The following is a 25,906-nucleotide window of genomic DNA, read 5'->3' as shown; positions in this document are numbered from 1 at the left end:
ACACTGAGCAAGTTCGGGATTGGATGTAACTGAATTGGTTTGCTCTCTGATAGTAGGAGGAGCTCTGTAAACCAATACTGGCGCGGCCATCTGGGCGAGATCAGGATCAGTCGGCAAGGTTCCTTCCTCATCTTCCTCAGAACCTTGGGGATTAACGGAATCGGTGGGAAAGCGTACGCAAACCTCAGGGACCAATCGAGGGAGAATGCATTCCCCAGAGAACTCTTGTGGGGGTGCCAGCTGGCGAAGCTCAGGCATTTGCTGTTGGTACTTGTCGCAAATAGGTCTAGGTCTGGCCAACCCCACTGATGAAAGATGTGGTCCACTGTGTTCTGGTGGAGCTCCCATTCGTGGTTGGTGATTGTGGTCCTGCTGAGTGCATCCGCAAGGACGTTTTCCGTTCCCGGAACATGCACCGCATGTAACTGTACATTGTGGTGAAGAGCCCATGTCCATAATTCCTGCGCCTCTTGAGACAGGAGAAGAGATCGAGTTCCTCCCTGCTTGTTGACGTAGTGCATACTTGTTGTGTTGTCTGTTCTTATCAACACATTGGTGTTCTGAATGATGGCACAGAACGCCTTGAGGGCAAGGAAAATGGCTCTCAGTTCCAAACGATTGATGTGCCACCGTTTCTGTTGTACAGTCCATTTGCCACTGATCGTGAGGCCTTGCAGATGAGCCCCCCAGCCCTCGAGGGATGCATCTGTAGTGATGGTGAGACTTGGTGGTTCTTGAAGGAACGCATGACCCTGACTGAGATGACATTTCTGTGTCCACCACAGGAGAGACTCTTTCATGAGTGTTGTGATTTGAATGAGGTCCTCGAAAGTGCCTGAAACCTGTTGCCACTGCAGTACTAGTTCCTCCTGGAGCGGCCTCATTTGAAGTCTGCAATTTGGAAGCAATGGAATACAAGCCGATGCCATCCCCAGAAAGGATTTGTATAGTCGGACAGAAGCTGACTTTCTTTGCATGAGATCTTGTGCTAGCCGAATTATCTTCATTTGTCTCTCCTTGGAGACGAAGGCTTTGCATTTGTGAGTGTCCAACATTGCTCCTAAAAATGCTATTCTTTGAGACGATTGCATTTGGGATTTGGAGAAATTTATTGTCAGGCCTAGAGACTGAAACAGGTAGAGACACTGGTGAAGGTGACGTTGAACGGTGCCATGAGAATTGGCCTTTATAAGGCAATCGTCCAGATATGGGAAAATTTGTATTCCCTCCAGCCGGAGGTGCGCAGCTACTGGAGCTAAAACCTTCGTAAAAACTCTTGGAGCTGACCGTAGTCCAAAAGGAAGGACTTTGAATTGGTAGTCCCTGCCAGCCACCCTGAAGCGAAGGAATTTCCTGTGGCGAGGTAGGATGGGGATGTGGAAATATGCATCCTGGAGGTCTAGGGTGACCATGCAATCTCCCGGTGATAAAAGATGCAAAATTTCTTGAAGAGAGAGCATCCGGAAAGTTAATTTCCTTAGGTATTTGTTCAATGCTCGAAGGTCGAGGATCGGGCGCCACTCCCCGTTCTTCTTTCTGATCAGGAAGAACCTGGAGTAAAATCCTAGTCCTCTCATCCTCTGAGGAACGCTCTCGATAGCTCCTTTTTGTATCATCATTTTGATTTGGGTAAGCAGCTCCTTCAGGTGAGCTGGAGGCGGGCCCTTTGGCGGTACATTTGGGGGAAATTTTTCGAATTCTAGGGCATGGCCCCTGGCGACAATATCCAGGACCCATTTGTCCGTTGTTATCGACTGCCAATTGGAGTAAAATTTGGAGATTCTTCCGCCAAGTCTTTTGAGAGGGTGAAAGGACGGTGGTGGCAGGTGAAGAGTATCATTGTCGCTTGTCCTTGCCGCGGTATGTTGTCCTACCCCTGTTTGGGGTGTATTGAGATTTTTTCTGCCCATAAGACTGGTAGCGCTGATTTTGGTAGCGCTGATTACCCTGACGGTATGAGGATTGTTGATGTTGTTGCTGGTATCCACCTCTATTGAAGGACGTTCCTCGTCCTCTCGCTCCTCGAAAGGGCGGTTTGTGAAATTGTAGAGTGCCTAAGGATTTGGCCGTTTCGGTATCCTTTTTGATAGTCTGTAAGGCCTCTTCTACCTCGGGGCCGAATAAATATTCGCCATCAAATGGCATGTCTAGAACTCGGTTTTGCACTTCCTGTCTAAAGGCCGTGGAACGTAACCATCCTTGTCTACGGAGAACCGCAGCCCCTGCTAATTGGCGAAAACCTGTAGATGCCACATCAACAGCTGAATCAATTATCTCTTCAGAGGTCCTTTGACCTTCATGGAGAATCTGGAGTGCTTCTGCCTTGAATGGCTCAGGGAGTAGGTCGATAAATGGTGAGATGTCGGACCACATTTGACGGTCGTAACGACCTAAGATGGCTAGTGCGTTAGCAGCACGGACAGTTGTTGCAGCCATGGTGGAAACTCGTTTTCCTATTGAGTCTAGGCGTCTGCCATCTCTATCCGGTGGTGCCGTAACTGCAGAGGACGGATTTCTGGCCCTTTTCTGAGCCGCCTGGACAATTACCGAGTCAAGTTTTGCTTGTCCAATGAGACAGGCAGGCGTCTTGTCTGGAGCTTTATATTTCTTATCAATTCTTGGTAAAACTGGAGGAATGGAAGCCGGTGTTGACATCACCTTAACGCCTTCCTTCCAGATGAATTCCACAATGGGTATTGTTTTAATTTGTCGTCTGGGTTGATCTTTAAAATCGTAAAGGAAACATTCTTGTTGAGTATGCTCCATCTTCATATGAAAACGTGCAGTTGCACGCTCCATCAGCAAGTGAAAATTTGCTACATCAACAGGAGGGGAGGCCGACGCAGTCTGAGGAGATGTAGAAGGAGATTGGACCTGATAGTCCTCCCACTCCGATAAATCATCCACTTCTCCTTCCTCCCGTTGGTCGTCATCTTCCGAGGATTGCGGGTCCTCTTCGTGAGCAGGTTGTGGGTGTGAAGGTGGGACCACCGATGGGAGCACGGGTGGAGGCGTTTCCGAAATTGGAGTTGCTTGTCCAGAACCTGCCGATTCCGAAGGTGGAAACCTCCGATAGTAATCGTCCAGCATAAGTTGTAAATTGGATATTAAATCCAAAGGCACTTGACCAACCGGGGTAGTGACAGGCATCGATACCTCAGCAGGAGTGTGAGGATCCTCATATTCATCATCTTGAAGTTTAATATGTAACTCCGATGGACTAGTGGCCTGTCCAAAAGTATTCTGGGCCATCTCATTGTCACTGTCAGAATCCAGTAGTTGGTCTGGGACTTCAGAGGACACCTTGTGAGGTGAAACACGCAGGGGTGAAAGGCTCATTACAGTGTTGCGCAGCTGTTCTGCTGCTTGGCGTGGTGTTAAAAACACCGTCGACGGAGACCACACCTGTAGTGCCGTGCATGAGGATAACTGCGGCGTCGATGGATTTGTCGCCGACTGATCACCTCTCGTCGACGGGACACTTTTCGGCAACGAAATAGTCGTCGTCGACGGGATACCCGTCGTCGACGGAACACTCGTCGTCGACGGAACACTCGTCGTCGACGGGACACTCTTCGTCGACGGGACACCTTTCGTCGACGGGACACTCTTCGTCGACGGGACACTCCTCGTCGACGGGATACTCTTCGTCGACGGGACAGTCTTCGTCGACGGGACACTCTTCGTCGACGGAACATTCTTCGTCGACGGGGCACTCTTCGTCGACGGGACACCTTTCGTCGACGGGACCGTCTTCGTGGTCGAGTCACTCCTCGTCGACGGCGGTATTTTCGTCGACGGCGTAGAGCCTGATGAAGAGCTCGTCGACGGAGTCTTTTTCGTCGGCGGTAAAGCCTTTAAAGACGTCGACGACGAGGCGTCGACGACGGACGTCGACGAGATAGGCCTCACAGAAACAAAAACCATCGTTGGAGATGCCGTAGACGAGGACATAACCATACTAGGTTTAGGAGACGAAAATGTTACCGTAGATGTCACTGAGGTCGTCGTCCTCGTCGACGAGGAAGCTGAAGAAGACTTCACAGGAGACGGAGATGGATTCTGTGGTAAAATCCTGTCAGAAGATAAGGGAAGCTTGAGTTTCTTCCCCTTTGAGGAAGCAGAAGCGCCTTCCATGCCCCTGGAGGTGGGGACAGCCTGAGAAGTGGAAGGCTGATCCAGTCCTTTAGCAGGTGGTTGTTTTTTAGACAGCTTAGCCCTGGGAGATGACATTTCCTCAGGCGCGGATCTCTTCCTGGAGGCTGAAGTGGAAGCAGATGTGACACTGCCTACTTCTGAAACAGGATTTGGAGAATCCTTTAGCCTCTTCAACCACAGCAGTAAACGACCCTCTCTATCTCTGAGAGTCTTCTGAGGCATTTTTCTGCAGATTTTACAATCAGAGGCCTGGTGGTCTGGGTAGAGACAATAAATACACTTATTGTGTGGATCCTTCTCAAAAAGCCGAGGCTTACCACAGCAGTCACAGGTTCTGAAGAGAGATTTCTTTGAAGACATCCTGAAGAGAAGACACAGATGAAGTAGGAATTGAAAAAACTGAGCAGAGCTCAGGGAGACTCCCTTCACACGACGTGCGGTAGAAAATCTGAGAGCCTGAGCCTCTGGGGAGAACATTCTGGTGGGTGCTAGCGCCTGATTGGCTGTAGTTTGGACCATACAAAATGACTATGATAGTCATAGATGGGAAGTTTTTGCCTACTGTACCATTGGCTGTGTTACTTCCTGGTTCTTTTCTATTGGTATTACTATATATTTATAGCATTTTATTGCTTTTTTATGTACCGTGGGACTCCCACTCCGACGACGGGGAATGATTCAGGCATGTGAATCTATGAAAGACACCCCTAATACTGGAGAACCTCATTTTCTGTGTCTGACTTGTGCCTTGCTGTAAGTTGTGTAAATAAGCAGGTTAGTATGGTTTAGACTGATGTGGTGTTGCAGTGGGCGGTGTAGGGTGGTGTGAGAGTCAAGTGTGGTTTTGGCTATTGTACTACATTGGGTTGTATAGTAATTACATTGCAATTTAGTGCGGTATGGTGAGGGATGGTGTTATGTGGGATTTGGTGATGTGATACACAGACCTTTAAGGTGTGATGTAATTATATGGTGTGCCAACGTCTGAGATAGTGTGGCATGGTGTGGTATTGTGTGTGTTGAGAGTGGTGTGGTACTGAGAGATGTGGTGTTGAAAATTGATGATGTGACATGATGGAATATGTTGATGGGTGATATAATGTGCTGGAGTGAGGTAGACTCAAGTGGAGTGGTGCAATATGAGATTGTCTTGTGTGGTATGTTGGTGTTTTCGGTGGTGACGTGTGGTGATATGTACTAAGTGAACTTTGTTGTTGTAGTATAGTTCTGCTGTGCTGTGATGTGCAATGTAATTGCTCTTTTATGGATAGTTGCGGTATTAAATGCCGTGTATACTGCATGATGTTGTGTAGTCTGATGTGGAACCAAAGGGAACTATGGGAGGGGTTGATGTATGGGTGTGGTGCAATATGCTAGCATGTGATGTGGCTTGGTATAAAGTGTGGGATGTTGTAATCTGGTATAACTATATTTGTATCCAGTGGTGCAATGTGTAGGATGTTATGTTTTGGTGTGGTGTAGATTGGTGCGGTGTACATTAGTGTGGTGTTAGATTTTGTGTTGCTATGTGGCATATGTAGTATGGTGAACAGGGAGGGGCATTGTGGTACAGTAGGGTGTATTGTGTTGTACACCATAGAATGTATGGTCCTGTATGGAGTTATGAACCAAAAGAGGGTGCTGTTAGGTGCGTCAAAGTGACTGGAAGAGTTTTGCCATAATAGATGGATGGTTTATACTAGATGTTGAACACCCTCATTTTCAGTGTCAGACTTGTGTCTTGCTGTAACTTATGTAAAGAAGCAGGTTGGTATAGTTTAGACTGATGTGGTGTTGCAGTGGGTGGTATAGGGTGGTATGGGGAGTCAAGTGTGTCTTAGCTATTGTACTACATTGGGTTGTATAGTAATAATGTTGCAATTTAGTGTGGTACGGTGAGGTATGGTGTTATGTGGCATTTGGTGATGTGGTACACAGACCTTTAAGGTGAGACGTAATGATATGGTGTGCGAAAGTCTGAGAAAGTGTGGTATTGTGTGTGTTGAGAGTGGGATGGTACTTAGAGATGTGGTCTTGAAAACTTATGATGTGACATGATGGAATATGTTGGTGTATGATATAATGTGCTGTAGTGAGATAGACTGCAGTGGAGTAATGAAATATGAGATTGGCTTGTGTGGTATGTTGGTGTGTTCGGTGGTGCGTTGTGGTGATATGTACTAAGTGAACTTTGTTGTTGTATAGTCCTGCTGTGCTGTTGCATGTAATTGCTCTTATATGGATAGTTGTGGTATTAAATGGCATGTATACTGTGGTGTAGTCTGATGTGCAACCATAGGGAACTATGGGAGGGGTTGACGGGTGCGTGGGGTGCAATATGATAGCATGTGATGTGGCTTGGTATAAAGTGTGGGATGTTATAATCTGGTATAAGTATACTTGTATCCGTTGGTGCAATGTGTAGGATGGTGCGATTTGGTGTGGTGTAGATTGGTGTAGTGTACATTAGTGTGGTGTTAGGTTTTGTGTTGCTATGTGGCATATGTGGTATGGTGAACAGGGTGGTGTGTTGTGGTACAGTAGGGTGTGTTGTGTTGTATACCATAGAATGTATGGTCTTGTGTGGAGGTATGAAGTCGGCGAGGGTGATGTGAGGTACGGCAACGTGACTGGGTATATGGTTGTAGTGAGTGGTTGCAGTGTAGAGTTGTTGTGTGAGATGAAGGGTGGTGGTCTCATTTAGGATTTCACCCTTGTTCCCCAGCATCTGGGTGCTATCCGGTAAGGTGAGAATTGATCTGGACTAACGTTTTGTGATGTGAGTTGCATTGTGCTGAACACATTATAGTGTGGGGTTAAGCTTACTGATTATACTTGTGTGCCAGGTGTAGTGATGATGTAGTATGGTATGGTATTGGCTGTAAGCATGGGCGAATTTTGCGAATCTGGGGTTCGCGATTTTTTTGCGAATTTGCGAACTCGCAATCCGCAAAATCTGCGAATTCTCGCGAATTTTTTTTTTGTGTTCGCACGGATTTCTGCCAGTTCGCGAGGGTTTTGTACCAGCTCGCAATTGCGAACTTACATGTCGGCTCGCAACGGTCGCGATTATGTTGTTTCTACGTCTGGTTCATCATCACAGGATCCCAGCACCCTCTGTTTCACCCCTGCCACCCTCTGTTTCACCCATGCCACCCTCTGGTACATCAATGCCACCCTCTGGTTCATCATCACTGCAGATTATGGGGGGAAAAAGCAAGCACACCTGCCCTGCTTCAACTGACATGAATTAATTTGGGGTTGATTTATTAATGTGTCACTGTTTTAACAATAAAGTTCACTTAGTACATATCACCACACCTCAACACCGAAAACACCAACATACCACACAAGACAATCTCATATTGCACCACTCCACTTGAGTCTACCTCACTACAGCACATTATATCACCCATCAACATATTCCATCATGTCAAATCATCAATTTTCAACACCACATCTCTCAGTACCACACCACTCTCAACACACACAGTACCACACCATGCCACACTATCACAGACGTTGGCACACCATATAATTACATCTCACCTTAAAGGTCTGTGTATCACATCACCAAATGCCAAATAACACCATCCCTCACCTTACCGCACTAAATTGCAATGTAATTACTATACAACCCAATGTAGTACAATAGCCAAAACCACACTTGACTCCCCACACCACCCTACACCGCCCACTGCAACACCACATCAGTCTAAACCATACGAACCTGCTTATTTACACAAGTTACAGCAAGACACAAGTCAGACACAGAAAATGAGGTTGTTCAACATCTAGTATAAACCATCTATCTATTATGGCAAAACTCTTCCCGTCACGCTACCGCACCTCACAGCATCCTCCTTGACTTAATACCTCCACACAGGACCATACATTCTATGGTATACAACACACCCTACTGTACCACAAACACCTCCCTGTTCACCATACCACATATGCCACATAGCACCAAAAATCTAACACCACACTAATGTACACCACACCAATTTACACCACTCCAAAATGCAACATCATACACAATGCACCATCGGATACAAGTATACTTATACCAGATTACAACATCCCACACTTTATACCAAGCAACAGCACAGGCTATCATGTTGCACCCCACCCCTCAATAAACCCCTCCTATCGTTCCCTATGGTTCCACATCAGACTAAACCACACAATGCAGTAAACATGCCCTTCAATACTACAACTATCATATAAGAGCAATTACATTGCACATCACAGCACAGCAGAACTATACGGCAACAACGTTCACTCAGTACATTTCACCACACCGCACCACCGAACACCAACATACCACACAAGAAAATCTCATATTGCACCACTCCACTTCAGTCTACCTCACTTCAACATATGCCAGTATGTCACATCACCAATTTTCAACACCACATCTCTCAGTAGCACACCACTCTCAACACACTCAATACCACACCATGCCATACTTTATCAGACTTTGGCACTCCATATCATTACATCTCACCTTAAAGGTCTGTGTGCCACATCACCAATGCTTCATAACACCATACCTTACCTTACCACACTAAATTGCAATGTAATTACTATACAATTCATTGTACAATAGCCAAAACCACACAACTCCCCACGACAACCACCCACTGCAACACCACATCCGTCTAAACCATACCAACCTGCTTCTTTACACAAGTTACAGCAAGAGACAAATCTTACACAGAAAATGAGGGTGTTCAACATCTAGTATAAACCATCTATCTATTATGGCAAAACTCTTCTAGCAAAACCTCACACTGCTGGTCCAAACAGAGCTGTAGTATAATATAAAAATATAATGCAAACCACACAGCCCTCACCCAGTGGCATCTGCTTGTTTACATCCACAAATGGACAAACAATAAACTCGAGGCTCAGGGATAGAGACAAACCACAACAGTGCAAATTGAGCAAAGCCACCACAAACACACTGATAACAAATCAGGAATACACAAGTCTGGTTTCCCTAATAAATGAACCTTCTGTTGGAGAGCAAACTGCCATAACACATAAGGGTGTTAACAGACCATGTAAACAGTGTAGGGTGGCTAAATAAAAACACCTACCATAACATAACAAAGAGTTATTTCCTATTTGCACGGTTGCTACTAAAACAGTATCAGGTTTACTTCCTCGCTTTCTGGATATCCAAGCCCATTTTCTTCTTCGGCTCAATGCACCACAGAAAGTCCTATTTTGACACCCTAAGTATGTAGATTTTAAAGGTAGTTATGGTGATGAAGGGATGTCTACCTTGGTCTGAGACACTTTTAACTGCACGAATATTTGGCAAACAAAAATATCCTGTCATCTAGAATATGGAAGGTCTAGACTCATCCGCAGAAGTGCTCTACGGCATAAACCAACGTAGAATCTGCTTCCCAGGGAGCTTGAAAGGGGTCATCTGGTGAACAATGTCACATGAACTCTGAAAATCCATCTGTGATGCTAGAACACATTTCTCATTCAGAATGCTGGCCAGGGGCGTCAGCACGCTAAAACTGTAGGTATTCTAAGAGCATCCTGCTGTTACTGAACAAGCAAGTGTATCAAATGAGCATGACAAAAAGTTTTAAGTGGGGAGCTGAAGGGATGGAAGCGGGTGAATGATAGTCTGAGACCTGTTTTTGTGAAAATGTGGTTCAGTTTGCATTTTGGTGCAATATTATGAAACATGTGAATACATTATGTCAATTTATTTAAAAAAAAAAATATTAAAGAAGTGAGTTACTTAGAAGAGACCCTTAATAAATCAGAGTGGTTTTAGCCATGCATGCACAAAAGGGTAACATAATTTGTGGATTGATTTGTTTTTGCACCCTACTTTAAAACGTCTGTCTCCAAATTTCCCAATTAAAACACTCAAATGATTCTTATTTGCGATGTTGGCAAACTTTAAAAAGGAGCTATTGGTTACATTAGTGCCTTTCATGTGCCTCATTCTTGTATCTGATATCACCCTCTCACAAGAGTGGCACAACTGCACAGATTGAAAGGCTTCACTGTTTTCCATCACCTTTCTTAACTCATTCCAGGTCTGGGGGTGCTGTACCACCTGCTGCACCCCTAGTTCCAACACCCGGGGCACCAGTTGTTGGTAATTGCTATTGATATAGGTGTGGACAAAAATAAGTTTGTGTTTTTCTATCTACACTGGATGGCACCTTTGGGAATGTTCAACACAAGGAGTATACTCTGTGTATGGGAGTATGGATCTGTCCTCCTGCCTCAGCACATGTACTTCACGGCAGTTTCATTTAGGAATAGCTTCCACAGATTGACAGGTTCATGCATGCTTTAGCTCTAGCACAAAGAAGCAGAAGAATCAGTGCTTAATTTGAGCCGGTGCTTTCCAGTGCTCAGCCGGCGCTTAATCATCAACACCAGTGCTTTTCATTAGCACCAGTTAAGGACACATTCATTTATGCATAGGGAGATTAAGTGATTTGTCCGGAATCACAGGATGTTGAGCCGATGTTGTGGCTCAAACCTGGTTCCCCTCTGGCAATTTATTTATTTATAAAGTTTTGCCACATCCTCTCCCCACTTTCGTGGATGGTTATTGGTTCTGTTTTAGGCTGTGCTAACAGGAGAAATTGGCTGGTGCAAGCTGCCTCCTGACAAGAGCCCCAGCACTTCTTTTTTACAAAGTAACCACTGCAAAGAATGGTCGACAGAGTACAATTTTTGCAACTGAGATCAAAAGAGCAAAACCTGTGTATCCATGAGACATGGACTCAAATCAGTAAAACTACAATAAACAAGTGTTGTCAATACTGCAGTGGATTGAACAGAAGACAATCACAAGGAGACTATCAGCGGTGCCAAATAAGGGGATACAATGGCAGGGTGCTGAGGAATGTAATTCCACGTCTGTAATTGTTAAATGCAATAGTGTTGTCTGAGCCCCCGGAAGTGCACTTTGTATCCTGGCTGCTGTAAATACAAATATGCTAGACTAACAGCATCATGGCACACTCACCCTGAAAACATCAGTAGTCTTCTCAAATGAATGCAAACATGCATAGAATGTTGATAGGAAGTATTGTCATTGTCGATTTCCCAATAACATTACTGTACTGCCCCTAAACAGTATGAGACTGAGAATAGCCAGCACTACAAGTACTGGAATGCTAGCTGTGTTAAGTAAAGATCGTCTATTAGTATGCTGAGGAGTGTGCTCCCAGAAGATGCAGCAGGAGAAGGCAAGCAGTCAATAAAATATAGTGTCTGGGGTAGAACAAGTGCACAGAGCAGCAGCCAGCGCACCTGCCACAACTGGCCCCTTGTAATACAGCAGACGCCGGAGACCACCAACACTTAAGGTATGTGTATAAAAGGCATTGTTTTATTTTGTAATTTTTACCCTCTTAAAGCCGTTAGGTCTCTATGACATAGTACTACAATAATACCTATATGCTTGCTAATTTTACAGTTATTCCTTGTCTAAAGTTTTTAACAAATACCAGAACTGACTTGTAGAATAAAAACAAAATCCATAGCTACTTACATTAAGTATAGAGTGTGTTTCATGATCGTGGCTGTTTCCCCTCTACGCCATGTTAACTCTGTAGTCTTCTGCCAAAGCCTGTTTACCCGCAAAGATATAATTAGGTGCTCCAGCAAAATTTCAGAGTGCAAGTGTAGTTACGTCCCTATTTCAATTTTTTCTCTACACACTCCCAAGGTGTTAAAAGCATGCCTTAAAAAATGTCATACTTTCACCGACCTCTCCCTGTCTAAGAACATCATGACTGTGCATATTTCCAGACCCTCTGCGTCACTTTTTGCAAGACTCCCATGCTTATCAGTCCACGCCACCTCTCTCTCTACGTAGAAGCCTCTTCGTGTCTTAGCGGTCTTTTAGGCGGTTTAAAATTAGGCGCTGAAAATGTTACATCAGCACACTTACATTTTTCCATCATGTTACATCTCCAGGACGGGTTTGCCGCCTTTTGTGGAACTTGCACCATCCAGCCCCTTCTGGGCTGCAGCAACCTATTTTACAATTACAAAAATATGCCTATACATGTTGATGAAGCCTAGCGCATGCTGTACAAGAATGCCATGTTTCTCAGCCATGTCCCCACACTCACACGTAGAGCAAAACCTCAGTTGCATAACACTGGTTTTATTTTTTTCGTAATTGGTGTCATTTGCTTCAGAGACTTTCAACTTTGTCTGTGCACAATGTTGCACCAACAAGATTACAGTCTGGGTTTGTGACCATACATTACCCTGTTACAGAACCATGCATTACCCTGTTTCACAGCCCCCAGCTGTCCCTACATACTGACCCATATTAATAAACTCCAACACATTACCCTCACTTAGAAAGAAACCACAATACACAACACATGTCTTCACTTATGTATTTTATTTTCCTTTTCATTACTTGTATCATTTTACATCAGTACCTTTAAAAAGGTTTATTTTCTTATTTTCTTTTAGTAATTGTCACTTACATCGTGCATTTCAACTTTGGCTGTGCATTATGTTGCACCACAAACTTTACTGTTTAGGTCTGTGACAGCACCTTAGCATGATAAAGAACCACACACTGTCCTGTTACACAGCCACCACAGATGCATTACATGCTGGCCCATGTTTATTATTCCTCAAACATTAAGTTTCTTTAGAAAGAAAAAAGTGACAATTGCACAAAGGGTGCTTTTATTTATGTCCCCTATTTTGGTCTCCATAACAGACATCATTTACATCAGAGACCTTTAAAATATGTATTTATTTATTTTTTCCCTTTCATAACAGGCCTCATTTTACACCAGAGATGGTTGCGCACAATATTGCATTGAGAACTGCCATCCTATGTTTGGTTCAGCACAGGCCAGCATGATACAGAACATTGCCTGGACATGCTGCAAAGCACCCCAACTTTTGATTTACATATTTTCAAATGATCATCAACCCCATCACATTACTTCCACTTAGAAAGAAACCAACTTTGCACACCCCTTGTTTTTATTTTCATATCTGCTTTCATGTTCGCCCATAGACTTTTTAAAATAAGGCGGCAAAATTACCACCATCGCAATCCAATGGCCTAACTTCCCTCCTCTCTTAGGGCCAATGGCTTTCCTTCCCGCTGCTGACTACGGCACGCCCCCACGCCTCAGGCCACCACTCAGGAACTCCATCTGCAACTGGCACGCCTCCAAAAAAGATCCTGCAACACTCTAGGGCTTCCATTCCACAGATGGACCTCGACGCTGCTCAAGCAACATCAGCCTGCAGCCTCTACTAACCAATGGACATGCCCAGACATGTCCCTGCATGCCCAGACATGTCCCGCCTGGCACAACAGGTAAGTCTCTGCTCATCCATCCCACAACCCTAAAACACCCCTGTAGGCCCTACTGGCTGCCTTGCCGCTAACCCTAGGCACCCCACACCATCACTCTACACCACTTGACACACATCCATTAATTCCTGTGTGAAGGGCACTCGCACCCTACACCTGCCCCACTTTCACCACTGCCCCTCTGGGGGCGCCCTCAGACCCTGGACTTCCGGCCATGGAGTTCCGGCCGGGGTCTTCCGGGGAGGGACTTCCGGCCCCCGACTTCCGGGGAGGGACTTCCGGGGCGGGACTTCAGGCTCCTACGTCACTTCCGGGGGGGCCTTCCCACCTGTCAAAAAATGAATGGTGATGAAAGCTATGTCCCTATACTACTTCCATAGGACGATTAGACACGGCTACAGCCCGAACGGCTGAACGGAATTACACCAAACTTTTCAAAATTGTAGGGACTGGTACGCAGAAGTGCCTTTTCTATATTTCTATATTTGTGAGCCTGGGGATCCTTGTGGAACCCCCTGTGCAGGCCTAAGGGGTCAGGGTGCTTCTACCCTGCCCCCTTTGCGTGTTTTGCACCTTTGTTTCACTGCTTTCTTGTGCCTTGGTTCTACCGAGGCACAAGATGGCTGCCAACACTTCCTGGTTTGGAGTGTTGACAGACAGTGGCAGCCAATCAGCATGCCTTTTGCAGGAAAGCAGCATGCTCCTTGGCTGTCTAACCACGAAGTGTTGGCATTCATCTTATGCTAGGTAGACCGAGGCACAAAAGAAGCAGAAAAACAAACGTGTAGAATGCAAAAAGGGGGCAGGGTAGAAACAACCTGACCCCCAGGGCTGCTCAGGTGGTCCCACAAGGATATTAACATATTTAAACGTTATCCGCTAATAGAATTAGCATTTAAAAAACCTTGCGAATTCACTGAAAAAAACATAAGTTTCAGGCCTTATATAGTTAGGAATTAGCATTAAAAAACCTTGCAAATTCACTGAAAAAACCATAGGTTTCAGGCCTTATATAGTTAGGAATTAGCACATAAAAAAACCTTTGAAATTCACTGAAAAAACCATAGGTTTCAGCCTTATATAGTTAGGAATTAGCATTTAAAAAAACAATGAAATTACTCCTATATAGTTAGTTGTACTAACTATATTTCGCGCACCCGCAATCCACTGCTGATGATGGCACAGATTAGATCATTCATGTCATGGTTAGTGACATCACTGATGACATCTCAAATGACATCACTGATGACATCACTGATGGCATCATCCATGTGACAATCTTACACCTTTTCAGACACTATTAAAATCTTTCATCACTCTTTGTAAAATACAGAGTATCATATTTGAATCCATTGTCATAGCAATACAAGTATCTAAAAATCCACTCAGTGATTCATAGTTGTATACACACATCTAATCACTTACCTGTAGATTCACTCACACATGCTGTCAATGAACAATAGAACACTATCAAAAATACTTATACACCTATATCGACATTAAACAACAGCACACATCCTATTCACATATGAAGTCATCCTACTCACTTATGCAAACAATGGATCATACTTACATATTTACTTAGCAAAACACTTATACAAACACCTCTTCATCTATTCATTTAGATAGTAAGTCATACTTAGTGAATTTTAAAATCATTATTACAAGTATACAGTTATCCATACAGTCACTCACACAATCATTGAGTCTTATGTATACTTATTTATATACAACAACTGACACATACACTGCCTTTTATTTTTCTAGTTTGTTGGGCATGTACCATTGAGAAATATATTTGCTCATCACCACACCCACAAAGAGATTCACTCACCCAAACTGTTGGATAGATAATTTTTCAGTGAGAAATATCCAGCGTAGATGTCGTTTATCTATTTGGGATACTGGCTTAGCTTAAGTTCTAAGAATATATGCTAATACAACTGCATATATACCTGCCCAGATAGTAATATATGGGACCTTCTTTAGTTTTGCATTTTTAATGATTGTCCAGATAGAACTGCTGAAATAAGATAGATATTTATGATGGTCTCTGATTGTTGCAGGTATCTATTTGTTTATACTGTTCAAAATGTATAACACTAATGGTGCTGTTTTTGGTTACAGGTGTTAATTTTCCTCCCCTCTAGAGATTGTAAGCCTTGGTTATATGTAGTGCCAAGATGTGTTTGCCAGTTTGAACATTGGCAGCACTTTCATATAATTGTTCACTTTGGGTGTTTTTCACTAAATACGGGACTATGAGCGGTAACATACTAGTGCCGTTCTTTGTTTCTTTTCCTCCCCCTTTCTCGCTTTTTTCCCCTTGTTCTTTTCCTTCTGCTCCTCGTTTTTCCCTTTTCCCTGTTTTTCTCTGTGTGGATCATGTGTGATTGTATGTGATTGACTTTACATTGTAAGGAAAATTTTGGGGCTGTAAATCCGCAGCCCTCCATACCACATGGTTCCCTGTGTCTAGTCCACAGTCGGCCCCCTTCCAACTGTAAGATGGCGGAACATGTGGTAAGATCCTCGATACGGTTTCCATATGGCCGAGATACCCGCCACCCCCTCTCAACACAATCCCCAATGATGGGAAACTGGAAACGTTCTTGACTTTTTGGAAGACGGGAGGGAGTGACCCTCCCGGCCGTATTTATTAAAATATGAAACAAAATTAAAACGTTAAAATAACAGTTTCATATTAATGTACAATTTCATTTCCACATTGGCGATGTTTGGCTAACCTTAACATATTCTCTAGTACAAGGTTCTCCTAGCCGATCTACATCCTACAAACTTTAAATTGAAATTGTACATCCTAACGTTTAAGGGCCAACGGCAAGGTCATAACCGGTGTCAAGATCCCTAAACCAGACATATCCCCCTCACTTGTGAGGGGCGACCGCACAGAGGCATACCTCAAGTGCATTTACCAATTTCCCTTGACTTTGACGGGGGCCCTAATAAACTCGACGCCATTTTAAGGTCGTCCGAGGACTCAGTGTGAGGTATCTAGAAGGTAGCGTAGACCCCCTCCCAAACCCCACACAACTTACCACATCTGCCGTCGCAGATGACCTGGCCCCAGGAAATTCCCAAGGAGGGGGCTGTAGCCCCTCCTACCAAGGAAGGGGCCTTGACCGCCTTTCCTTACCTTTCGGCGGCCCATCCTTAGACGGGACCGCCCCCCGTTGAGGGGCCAATGGCCACCTCCCTCGAGCGCTCCCATCCGTAATGGGTGACGCCCACCCCTAGGGATCCTCCAATTATTGCTCACCGATCATGACCTTACCGCCTACCAAATAAATACGACAATTCTAACTAAATTACTAAACGACTAAATTACTAAAAGACAGTAACAATTACGACTTAATACCAGGCATGATTACTGATCAACACTAGTGCATCATTACTTTATTTGCATCAAATACTACAATTAGACCATTCTTTATTGCATATTCAAAGTCATCACGATACTTATTACAACCTGCAAAACAATTAGCGTTACCACATCAACTTTATCAAAAACCACTTGCTGTCCTCAGGGGCTGGTGGGTGGGTCAAAATTGGCTCTTCGTTCCGTCTCGAGCTCACGTGCAGCGAGGAGGTGCAGCTTCAGAGCACAGGAACAAGAGGATGCTTTCTTGGCTTGTTGCTCCTTTTATCCGTCTTCAGGGCGGGAGTAAACCCGCCCCCGCCTGCCCCGAAGGGCGTGGCCGGCCGCGTCAGTGTCTAGGCCAGCCCACTCCAGGGCGGGAAAAAGGCGCGCCCCGGCTACGCCGCTTCGGGCATACCAGCCGAGACTCGCCTCCCGCCCAAGATGGCTTCCCGGGGGGATCGTGGTACTCTGCCATACGTTCGGGGGGACCGAATGGTCGCCCCTTTCCATATGGCCGAGATACCCGCCACCCCCTCTCAACACAATCCCCAATGATGGGAAACTGGAAACGTTCTTGACTTTTTGGAAGACGGGAGGGAGTGACCCTCCCGGCCGTATTTATTAAAATATGAAACAAAATTAAAACGTTGGCTAACCTTAACATATTCTCTAATACAAGGTTCTCCTAGCCGATCTACATCCTACAAACTTTAAATTGAAATTGTACATCCTAACGTTTAAGGGCCAACGGCAAGGTCATAACCGGTGTCAAGATCCCTAAACCAGACATATCCCCCTCACTTGTGAGGGGCGACCGCACAGAGGCATACCTCAAGTGCATTTACCAATTTCCCTTGACTTTGACGGGGGCCCTAATAAACTCGACGCCATTTTAAGGTCGTCCGAGGACTCAGTGTGAGGTATCTAGAAGGTAGCGTAGACCCCCTCCCAAACCCCACACAACTTACCACATCTGCCGTCGCAGATGACCTGGCCCCAGGAAATTCCCAAGGAGGGGGCTGTAGCCCCTCCTACCAAGGAAGGGGCCTTGACCGCCTTTCCTTACCTTTCGGCGGCCCATCCTTAGACGGGACCGCCCCCCGTTGAGGGGCCAATGGCCACCTCCCTCGAGCGCTCCCATCCGTAATGGGTGACGCCCACCCCTAGGGATCTTCCAATTATTGCTCACCGATCATGACCTTACCGCCACAGGCCGGATAGTTGACCGGCTATCCGGACCCCCCACAACTCCTGCCTAAAGGTCATGTCATAAAGTCTTTAGCCAAGCTATCAGGTCTCCTATTAGTATCTCGTTCCCCATCCGGGATAAATGAACACCATCCCCCAAATACATACTGTCCCCTTTAATACAACCATGGGAAATAGAATGCAGTGTATTTGAACGGAACAATCTACTCACTTTATTATTAATCTTTCTTACTGAATGATTCAGAGCAGAAACCGAAAGAGCCCCCCGCCACACTTTCCGTGGGAGCATATGGGACCATGCAATTGTGCACCCTGGAACTCTTCTCGCTAACCAACTCACCGTGGAAAGCATCGCCTCAAGAAGAAGTCGTCTACCAGTGGTCACCAAATCATTACCCCCAAGGTGTACTATGACTACAGATGGCGGTGACCTCGTCCGCCCTAACAAACCTTCAAAAAATGATTGAAACTGGTCAATACAGAGCCCGCCCCTTCCGTAGAAGGACACCCTGTACCCGTATTCCCCAGCCACGTGAATCATGTCACCTGCATTGAATACGTCCGCGGCACGCCTCACGTATGAGTGGCCCACGACCCACACCTCCTTTTTCACAGCCGGTGATGTCTGACCGCTGGCCCCCCGGTGTCGGGTCGACTGCCCAGTCCGCCCCGCCTCGTAGGCTTGCGCAACTGAAATCAAACAAAGACAAGAAGCGTGAGTACATCATTATAGCTTCACAACATGTGCAACCGCACATACCTCTTATAACAGTTTGAGGACCAACGCCCCACACGTTTTACTTGATCAACATTCAGACCCCTGGCTGTAGCCTCTGTAGCAGCACCTATCCGAAAGGAATGGGTCCCAAATTCGCCGGGGTTCAAGCCCGCGGCCGAAATTGACATCGCAAGCACCCGCTGAAACTGAAACCTCGTCAGTGGGGTGGCGTCAGCGTGTCTCAACAAGGTCCCCCCCATGATGCCACCCTTAGCGTCAAATATTCCTCTACGCATACAACCGGGCACATGGAAGACCCGGGGATCCTTTTTATGACTGTGCAATCCCCCATCGCACCTTGGTCGGTCTTGGACCTGACAAACGAGACAGTCATTGTCTCACCCCTGACCTGAACGTGCTCTCGGCACAGTCCCCCCATGGTATCCTGTTTGTTCTTTGCCACCAGTTCGCTTACCCGCATAGCCCCATGAAATGCTAGCACAAAAGCGGCTCGGAATAATACCGTTTCATACTGGGACGAACAAGTTGCAGGAAGTACAGATAACAACAGAGCCAACCTATCCAAACCTATCGGGCGCCTTTCATCTACTCTGCGACCCTCAAGGCGTTGCCACCCACGTAGCGCTTTTTGCACAATAAAAGACGCAGTCGGGTCCTGGATCCCATGAGCCCTCGCCATAAAGGAAATGGCGGCCCTATGCCTCTGGGCCGTAGCCACTGATTTGCCTGCCTGATGTAAAGACAGCAGAAAATCCACCACTAATTCCTCCTGGCCCCAAAGCTCCCTCCTAGCATCCCCCACAAAGGCCAAGTAGGATCGGAACGCCCCTTGGTATGCCTTCCTTGTCCTGGGTGCTAAACTCTCTCCCACGAGGTTCTGTAATTCGGGGCACCGAGAGACCAGAGAGCTTCGGGAAAGGGTGCCGCCACCGGGTCCGCTGTGGGCAGAAAACCCCAGAAGGCCTGCATACGAAAACGAGAGAGCGCATCAGCTGCCTTATTCATTACCCCTGGCACATGTCTCGCTTTGAATAGTACGTTCAACTGCAAACATAATAACACAATTTCTTTGAGTAATCTCAGAATCCATTTGCATCGTGCTGCCTGGCTGTTGATACACTCAACCACGGTCATGTTGTCAGACCAAAATACCACCGAGTGATCCTTAAACCCCTCAGGCCAAGTTTTTAGGGCCACAAGAATTGGAAACAGTTCTAAAAAGGCAATGTTACTTGTTAGTCCACACTCATGCCACCATAACGGCCATTTTTGAGCCGACCATCGTGTGCCAAGTATGGCGCCAAAACCAGTGCTCCCTGCCGAATCTGTCCACAGCCCCAGCTCCTCGGAGGACACCGCCGGTTTGTTCCAGACAATTCGACCATTGAAATCCGCCAGGAATGCCAACCAAATGCGCATGTCCTGACGAACCTCTGCCGATAATCGTGTGCGATGATGACCCTCCTTCAGGCCGACCATGGCTTGAGAGATCGAGCGGGAAAAAGGGCGGGCCATCGGCATGACTCTCAGAGCAAAATTCAGCTGTCCCACCAATTGTTGTAACTGATGCAGCCTAACCTTAGACTCCCTAATACAAGCTTGCAGGGCTGCTCTGAATCTTACTACCTTCTCTTTAGGCAACCTAAAGCAACCTTCCACAGAGTCGAGCTCGATCCCCAGGAACTCGAGGCAAGTCGCGGGTCCCACGGTCTTACCTGGTGCCAATGGCACACCGAAATGCTTCATTAAATTACAAAAGTCATTCAAAGCCTGACCACATTCCGGAACCCCGGCCGCCCCCAGAAACAAAAAGTCATCAAGATAATGCATGACATGTTGAAAACCCGTCTTCCTTGTGAAGACCCATTGCAGAAAACAACTGAACTTTTCAAAGTAGGCACAAGAAATAGAGCAACCCATTGGCATACATCTATCCATGTAATAGTGACCCTGAAACATGAAACCAAGGAGACGCTGATCGTCTGGGTGTACCGGGAGCAACCGGAACGCTGACTCGATATCCGACTTCGCCATCAGCGCCCCGGGCCCTAGGCGATTCAACATGGCGACGGCCTCGTCGAAAGATGCGTACCGCACCGAACATACATCCTGGTCTATTGCATCATTCACAGACCGACCACGTGGAGCTGATAAATTATGTATCAGCCGGAACTCACCCGGGTCTTTTTTAGGGACCACCCCCAGAGGAGAACAAACAAAGTTAGCACATGGTGGCTCATCAAATGGACCGGCCACTCGCCCTCGAGTAACCTCCTTCCCAATCTTTTCCCGTACCACGGTCATATGTTTCAAGACCGATATTTGATTCTTACATTGTCTTACACCCTGAAAGTCCCCCACTGGGATGCGGAAACCATATGAAAACCCGTTCCGCAGCACCCCAGCGGAGGCATGGTCCGGGTATTCACTGAGCCAAGGAATCATTGCCATGGTATCAACCGGAGTAGGTAAAGTGCCCCTCGGACTATTTCAGACCTGTTTGGCGCCCCCTTTACCCCCGTTATCACCCGTTCTGGCTCTGCACATGGACTCCGGATGGGATGGCTGTCCACACCCTCCACATTCGTGACGAAATTTGCATGACCCTTGGGGCCTCGTACATTTCCCCCTGTTGAAGTTCCAACAAACCCCCCTTTTACCTGTGTTGCCGTTCGGCCTCGAGTGGTACTCGTTACCTGAACCTGATCGAAAGGGCGCCCCGGTATTTTGGCGGGAGGAATCACCCCCGCTGCTCCCTACCAGTGGTACCTTTAACATACCGGTACTCTCCATTTTTGACCATGAAACAGCATCATAACAATCCCAAGTCAAGTCCTTATTGTGTTCTTTCGCTTTCCTGAACAGATTATCGTAACAAAACCACTGATTTCCCCCATATGCTACGGAATATTCCATAATCCGTGTCTGGTATATCAGCAATTCGGACAGCAACTCGGGTCTACGTTCGCCCACAATGGATGTAAAAATCCCCCACGCCTTGCCCCAATTGCCAATGTTTTCATCAACTTTAAAGGCGGCCATCTTTGCGCGCCACACACCCGGATGCATGAGCTCCTTTTGGCTCTGAACATGCTCCATCTCATAATGATCAGTAAGTAATGAAAATATGTTCACATACTCATTAGCCCATATCTTTTCCTTAATAGCCAGAGGAACATGTTTACCCACCCTTTCCCTTCGAGAAGGTGTAGACTCATCCCTCGCCATCGGCAACGGCCGCTTACCTGAACCGGAAGCCGTATCTGTAGCGTGATAACAGGCGAAGATGTTTTCGCCGCCTCCTTCGTTTCGTGCAGTTGCTTCATCAGCACCCGCGCATCGTCAGCCGTGGTGCCCTCGCCATCTTTTCCCAACCACGCTGCTAATTGAGCTGCTAGCTCGGGCGGCATATCGTCCCCGGACACGGGGGTGACCACTACGGGAATTGGATTCCCCTCTACCGGCACTGGAGTTGGCGCTTCGAGCGGGGTACAGGGAACCGGAACGTCTCCCCCAGCTGCTCCTCTCCTAGGCCTCTTGCCTTTTCCTCCCGGAGCTGCTCCCGCCAAGGGACGTTTCGGTCCCCCTTCCCCCTCTCTCTCCGCCACTCGCTTCTTCAGCTCGGTCATCTCCTTCATGAGTACTCGCAGCATCTGCTCAGTAGTCATTCTCTTTCCGCCTTTCTTGGGCATTTCTCCGACAGAGTATCTGCAAGACAAAAAAGAAAGATTACCACGCTCAAAATTGGCTCTTCGTTCCGTCTCGAGCTCACGTGCAGCGAGGAGGTGCAGCTTCAGAGCACAGGAACAAGAGGATGCTTTCTTGGCTTGTTGCTCCTTTTATCCGTCTTCAGGGCGGGAGTAAACCCGCCCCCGCCTGCCCCGAAGGGCGTGGCCGGCCGCGTCAGTGTCTAGGCCAGCCCACTCCAGGGCGGGAAAAAGGCGCGCCCCGGCTACGCCGCTTCGGGCATACCAGCCGAGACTCGCCTCCCGCCCAAGATGGCTTCCCGGGGGGATCGTGGTACTCTGCCATACGTTCGGGGGGACCGAATGGTCGCCCCTTTCCATTCTGATGGATACGGGGGTATACGTTAGTCCGTTTTTGATATCAGTGACCCGCACGCCGATATGTGTGAGGTCAGCACGTTAGTGAAGGATATGTTGAGAAGGTTTTCCCAGCGGGCATACGTTATGCCGGTAAACTTTGTTCCCGACGCATCCTGAATTTTTTCTGCTGTGTGGATTTGCGCTAGCAGGTACGTGCATACTTCCCCGATTTTTTGTAAACACACAGATTCAGTTTTCCCCTCCCCACCCTCCCGCTCCCATGTACGACATTCAGTGTGGCTAGAGTTTCGCGTGTCGGAGCTGTTCTGCTTTACCATAGATTGCGTCCCTTCCCGAATTCGTGTGTGGACCCCACGTAGTGACCCCATGTATAGTGGTGTGACATATACTGTAGTACACTCCACTGTGCCTTATTCAGACATTTAGAGCAGCAGTATCTTTTAATTTCCGAATTTGTCCTCGTAAAGTGCTTCACTTATCATTTCAGAGAGAGAAGAATTGATTCCTTCCCTTGCTGTGATTTTTTCTACCGAGTAGGCACTTGAAGTGAGCACCAACCTAGAGGTATGCGTGGTAATGGCGGCCCTTTACGCTGCATTTGACTCTATGCCTGATTTTCCTTGTCTTTGTTGGGGCTTTCATTAAGTGTACTCTGGGATACATACCCGGCCTTGACCGATTTATTTATTTCTGTTACATACATAGGTACCCCCCGAGGGGTGTCCTTCCACGTTGGATATTCCAACCACGGTGCACAGGGTTCGCTTAATCTCGTTGCATCCCGTGAGTATTTATTAGATTCCCTTCACCTTCTGGTCTGGTCCTACCCCGTCCTGAGATGCGTGGGGTTATGGTGATTATTGCACAAGCCTTTTGCCACTCTTAACTGTCCAGGTGCAGTGTGTCACTATTTCTTGACTATTTACACAGGTGGTGGTGTCCTTGATCCACATTGTTATGTGAGTTTGTGGTTCTCCTCATTTCTTTTTCTTTTACTAAATCACTTTTCTATGCTTTTTTCCTGCCTCCCTCTTTTCCTTTTGTTTCTTTCCATCCACCCCTTTTTCTCCCCCCCCGCTCTTGTTTTCAAGGCACTACATTAGTAACCTATGGGATAGTGTGGTTTTGACAGAACCGTTTGTTGTTTATATATTGTAAATAATGTTCATTACATTTTAGTGTAATTTGGCCCTTCTGTCCTGAGCGAGCCCATAGATACGTGTGGCTGAAACGCGACCGCGACTGCGTCGACAGATATTCTGTGGAGGAGTCCGTTTCAAGTGTTAAATTTGTGCTACACTGTAGCATAAGCGCCGGTTTAAATAATCTTGTTGGGGTAATTAGTTTCCCCAGGCGCTGATACATAGGACTACCTGGGAGTGTAGCATTGAAATTCAGGAATGCGCACATAGACATATAAGTGTTTCTTTGTGTAATTGTTTTTTCGTCTTTTGTAGGGCTGTGTTTTTGTGAAATTCGTGTGTAAATATATATATATATATATATTATGTTGTATATTGTATTATATGGAAAGATTGAGTACAAGTGAAGGTACTCTTGTTGTATATAATCATTTGTTGATTGTTTTATGTGCTCCACCTAGTTGTTTGATATAGCTATATATGTGACTATAATTTGTGTATTCATTACTTCAGAAAATTCATTTTTGGATATATCAAGGCTTTTAATTTAACCTTGATTACAAATAAATATTGAATCAAACCCTCTGTGCTTTTTTGTATTTATATACATCTTTTTGATGTCATGTGCTCATGTACATGAGGGTAATTTGGGCACAACCCCCCCTTGTTCTCCCAGTATAGCAAAAGGGCATTCCCTTTCGACCTTGGTTGGTAGAACCTTGAGGTGAAGTCTCTGCATTTTGAATTTTTGTTGTCAGCGAAGAGGTCGATGGTGGTACGACCCCAAGCCTGGAATATGTGTTTGACGACCTCCTCGTTGGGAACCCAGTCTTGTCTGTCTGCGAAGTGACGACTGAGAGCATCCACTTTCGCGTTCGGTTCTTGTGGCAGGTGGACTGCTGTGATTGGTAGGTTCCGTGCCAGGAGCCAATGCCAGAGAGTTTGAGCTTCCAGTGACAGTGTGCATGAGCGAGTTCCCCCGTTTGTTCAGGTAGTACATGGTGGTGGTATTGTCCGTCTCTACTAAGATTGAACTTGCCTGAATCGAGGGGAGAAAAGCCTTGAGGGCCAGGTGAATTGCACTAAGCTCCAGCATGTCGATGTGATAGGACTGCTCTTTTGGTGACAACAGACCTTGTGTTTGGAGCATTCCCATGTGGGCTTCCCAGCTCTGGAGGGAAGCGTCCGTGATCAGCGGTTGAGAGGGAGGAGCCTGATGAAAAGGTATCCCGACTTGCATATTCGCCTTCCTCATCTACCAAGGCATGGAAGCTCTTGCCGCGTTTGAGAGACTTATTTTGTCATCCCAGCGAGCTGTTTGTTGGTCCCACTTGTCCTCCAGATCCTGCTGAAGAGGATGCATTCGTAGTCTGGCATTGGGAACCAGGAAAATGCAGAATGCCATCGACCCTAACAGGGAGGCAATCCGACGAACCAACAACCTTCTGTTATCCAGAACAAGCTCACATTTCTGTATGATGGAGCACTGTCTCTCCTCCAAAGGAAACACTTTTCCTACCTCAGAGTCTACCAGAGCACCTAAAAAAGGATTCTCTGTGTTGGTTGTGGAGTCGAGTTGTCGAAGTTCACTTGAAGGCCCAGCCAGTGACAAAGCCAGTGACAAAGTTCTAGGCATTGCAGGAAATGACTCCTCACGCTGTGTGGTGAGGGACCCATCAACAGCCAGTCGTCCAAGTACGGGTACACGAAGATGACTTTGCGGCGCAGTGCGGCTGCCACTACTGCCATGCACTTCGTGAACACCCGGGGAGCTGACTTCAACCCGAAGGGTAGTACTTTGAACTGGTAGTGAGAAGATTCCACCAGGAATCTTAGGTATTGTCTGTGATG

General features: G+C 46.5%; 1 protein-coding gene and 1 pseudogene across 1 annotated transcript in view; both read right to left on the bottom strand.

Moving 5' to 3' along the window:
• LOC147726190 (uncharacterized) overlaps nt 1-25,906 on the bottom strand; it is a 606,971-nt gene that overhangs the window by 449,681 nt on the left and 131,384 nt on the right. The window lies entirely within an intron of this gene.
• The window catches only part of LOC147726191 (uncharacterized), a 67,790-nt pseudogene continuing 45,851 nt past the window's right edge, over nt 3,968-25,906 (bottom strand).

The sequence above is a fragment of the Lissotriton vulgaris genome, chromosome 3_1, assembly GCF_964263255.1.
Source record: "Lissotriton vulgaris chromosome 3_1, aLisVul1.2, whole genome shotgun sequence".
Lineage (NCBI taxonomy): Eukaryota > Metazoa > Chordata > Amphibia > Caudata > Salamandridae > Lissotriton > Lissotriton vulgaris.
The sequence above is the reverse complement of the archived record's forward strand: the minus strand, read 5'-3'. Positions and strand labels throughout refer to the sequence as shown.